Here is a 4,140-nt window from a genome sequence, read left to right on the forward strand (position 1 = left end):
TTTGAGCAATGGATAGAGGGATTAAACTAACACTTGCTCCAAGATCGGCTAAGGCGCCCCTAGCTTCCATGTTCCCATTTTTCACCGGCAAAGTGAAACTTCCCGGGTCTTTTTCCTTCTTGGGAATCTTATGTTGGACAAGAGCACTCACTTGATGTGGAAGGGTGATAAGCTCATCACTGAGCTTCCTCTTGTTGGTGAGAATATCCTTGAGGAACTTGGAGTAAGATGGCATTTGTGTCAAAACTTCAAGAAAAGGGAGGTTGATATGTAAATTCTTCATGACACTAAGATATTTTGGTAACTTGTCATTCAACTTCCTCTCCGCAAGCCGACCGAGAAAAGGAACCGGTCCATCAAGATTCCTAGCCTCACTAGGAATTGAAGTTGTCTTCTCATTGTCAAGCTTCTTCTTCTCCGAACCTCCTTCTATCTCATCACCCTTTTCTTTCTCACCTCCTTTGTTTTCATTCACACTCTCCTCTCCTCCCATCTTTTCCTCACTATCCCCTTCATTTGGCCCTTCATAGGAAGTTCCCGACCTCAATGTGATCGCCTTGCATGTATCGGGCTTTGGATTGTGAGATGGGTTACGTTGTGGTTGTCCGGGTAGAGTGGATGGTGAATTGAAAGGAGTTCTCTCGGCCAATTGAGCTAGTTGTGAATCAACCATCTTGTTGTGATCTCTTATCTCTTGCATTTGTTGCCCAAAAGATTGCATTTGCGCATGCATGGCTTGGAGGAGGTGAGTTTGAGTTAGCTCCGCTTGAGGTGCTTGTTCTTCACGATTTCTTTGAGGTGCTTGGGTTTGATTGTTGTATTGGTTGTTCCTTGGATAGCTTCCTCTTGGGTTTTGGGGTTGAGATGGAGGTGTATTTTTATATTGAGGGTTGGAGTTATAGGAAGGTTGAGCTTGTTGGTTCCATTGTTGAGGTTGAGGTACAAACCTGGGTGGTGGTTATCTCCAAGCTACTCCACCGCCGCTTCCTCTAAATCCCTCTTGCCTTGTGTTGTATGCCGCTACATGTTCGGGGCTTAAACCTCCACAATAGGATGTATCATGGTTCGTTCCCCCACAATTTTGACAAGAGAAAGAGTTAACTTGAGAAGAGCTTGCTGCACCACTTGAACTTGCATTCACACTCGTGTTCAACTTGGAAAGCCCCTTTGTTAGTTGATCAATTTGATGTTGTAATTGATCAACTTTCTCCAATTCGTAAATACCACCTCTCTTTGGAGCGTTTCTTCTTCAGCCCCCCCAAGAGTAATTCTTTGCTACCTCTTCTATTGTGGTTTCAACTTGATTTTAAGGGATCTTGATTAATTGACCACCCGCCCCCGCATCCAAATTGGCTCTTGACATGGGCTCCAATCCGTCGTAGAAAAACCGCATGAGCAACCCTTAATTGTACTCATGGTGGGGACATGCTTGTACCAACTCTTTGTATCTCTCCCATGCTTTACCAAGACTTTCATCGGGATCTTGCTCAAATGATGAAATTTTCCTTCTCATTTCGGCGGTCTTCTCCTCGGAGATAAAGCGCTTCAAGAACGCCTTTACCACCTCACTCCATGTTGTGAGAGTGTTAGGCTTTACTTGATTTAGCCATTTCTTTGCTCGTCCGGTGAGAGATTGCCGGAAAAGGTGCATACGAATGTAGTCTTGACTCACTTCATTGGTTTGCATCATTGCGCACAATTCAACGAATCGGTCCAAATGTTCAATAGGGTCCTCACTTGCACTTCCGGAAAATTGCTCCGATTAGACCATTCGAGTATATTGTGGATGGATTGAGAAGTTGGTTTCCGTGACGGGTAGCAAAATCCCTCCCGTCAGCTCATAATCCTCCGGATTTCCGAACTCATGAAACAAAACATCATTCTCTTGTCCTGCCATTGATCCGCGTGGTGAACTTGAAGAGTATGTATCACTCTCACTATTAACTATTTCACCAAAACCTCTTCCCTCATCTTGATAAAGCCTACGGACTTGTCTCAAGGTTCGGTTGATTTCGTGGTCAATTTGATGTGAGGGTGCTCCTTGAGACCTCATATGCATTCACCAATGCTAAGCAAACAATTAGCAATGACAAGGATGATAAAGCAAAAAAAAAACAAAAAGAAAAGAAAGCAAAATGACTCTAACAAAAACAATAATAGACGCTAAATAAGCCGCTTCCCCGGCAACAGCGCCAAAATTTGATCGCGGGATAGATAGGTCGTTAAGCTAATACCCTAACCAAATTAATCATTTATAATACCTAAACCTACCCTAAACTAGTTAGTGGCAAGTAAAGGGTCGAACCACTAGGGAAGCACGCTAATTCAACATCAAATATCACTAATGCAAGAGTGAAAAAGGGATTGTTTTTGTTGGTTTTGTTGAGTAAGAACACTAAAACTACAAGTAAGCAAGAAAATGATGATTAAAATCAATAAAAAATGACGCTAGGGATACGAGGGTGTCCAATATGATTAGAAAGAGGAGAATAATGGTGATTATCATGAAACATATGCCAAAGAACACAAGATTCTACCTAAATAATTCATTCTCATGCAATAGTCTAAGCAAATCAATGAAAGAGGTCTACACTAATAAGGATCATTCTCATGCATCCTAAGTTACAATCAAATCAAGAGAATAAAGAAGCACAATCCATAAAAACTCCACTTTCATGCAATCATTAAAATAGAGGTGATCCTAATCTGGTTCAAATCACTTTCATGCATTTAAACTAGAAAACATCAAATAGAGTGCAACAATACTCCCAAGCTAATTAAAATCATGTCTTTCATCAATATATGGCATAAGTTTAATCCAACCATCATCATTCATCCAATATCAAATCATATCTTCCACCCCCTTCCCCTAGCTAAAATTTTAGCCTAGAGAAGGGAGATTAAACATAATATCAAAACTAGAAATAAACTCAAGAAACTCAAAACAAAACAAGATTGAATCAACTAAATCAATAATAACTAGATAAACTAATAAGATTGATAAGAATAAGTAACAATAAAACAAATAAATAATACTAAAGGAAAGGAAAAGAGATTACTAAAGAAAGGATTAATAAAAGATGAAAACTTGGATTCTTGCTTGATTGAAGGAAGATTAAAACTTGAGCAAAGTTGAATACAATAAAGGATTCTTGAATAACAATCTATTTTTTCTCCCTAGATTAGGATAATGTTCTCCAAATTAAAACTAAGTTAATCCAAAAATTACATCAAAACGTTTTAAGATGGGACTTATATAGTCCGTACAGAGCCAGCTAAAAAAAGGAGTGGTCCGACTGAACATTGGGTAGGTTCAGCCGGACTACAGGGTAGGTTCGGCCGAACCATGGGTAGGTTCGGTCGTACCTCCCTGATCTTGGTCTGGTCGAACTTTTGTGGTTCGACCACTCCTGCAAAATTGCCAAATTGCTTCTTGACCCTGCCTCGACGTTCGACCGAACCACTGAGCAGGTTCGGCCACACTCTGGTTCGGCCACACCTTCAGGAGGTTTAGCCAAACCTCTTAATAATCTTGCTTCCTTTTGATTCCCTTGAGCTTAGCTTACTCCTCTTAAAAACCCCGATGGTTCCTACAAAGCATAAGCATGGAAATCACAATAAAAACAAAGCGAGAAGACTAGGAAAAGGGAAGATAAAGGAGAATAGAAAAGACGAAGCAAAACTAAGTAAAAATGCTTAGAAAAAGGGCCAAACAAGTGCAAATGAGGGGAGAATTCTTAGAGAAAAAGGATAAAAGAGTGGCATAAATGTCACTCATCACTTACATGAGTGTCGGACATGCGGCAAGTCCGTCAACACCGACCCTCAAATGATGATTGGGTTTGTCTCATTTGCGGCTATGGCGCAATATGGGCAATATGACCTTCCATTTATGCAGACACCTCCTTTCGGAGGACAGGCAGCATTCAACAGCGTCCAACCTTTGGACTGGCAGCTCCGACTGCTAAAACTTGGTGAACAACCTTCTGCGTTCATGTAGACACCCATTTGTGTCTCCCCAAAAACAAACCCAGTGATGAGTACCTTTCACGTTGAATCATAATCGAATGAAACGAAAGTGTGGAAAGGTCTAGTGTTGCGGAAAGTTTTTATTTTCTTTTCTCTTCTCTCTGTTTTTGA

The 4,140-nt window shown here is 40.8% G+C and overlaps 1 non-coding gene across 1 annotated transcript; it reads left to right on the plus strand.

Moving 5' to 3' along the window:
• Positions 1-1,408: 1,408 nt before the first annotated feature.
• LOC145565853 (small nucleolar RNA R71) lies at positions 1,409-1,516 on the plus strand. Its single transcript, XR_014095223.1, has one exon. It is a non-coding gene; the product is annotated as a small nucleolar RNA R71 (small nucleolar RNA).
• Positions 1,517-4,140: the final 2,624 nt, after the last annotated feature.

Source organism: Chenopodium album, chromosome 1 (assembly GCF_948465745.1).
Source record: "Chenopodium album chromosome 1, dcCheAlbu1.1, whole genome shotgun sequence".
NCBI classification, from domain to species: domain Eukaryota; kingdom Viridiplantae; phylum Streptophyta; class Magnoliopsida; order Caryophyllales; family Amaranthaceae; genus Chenopodium; species Chenopodium album.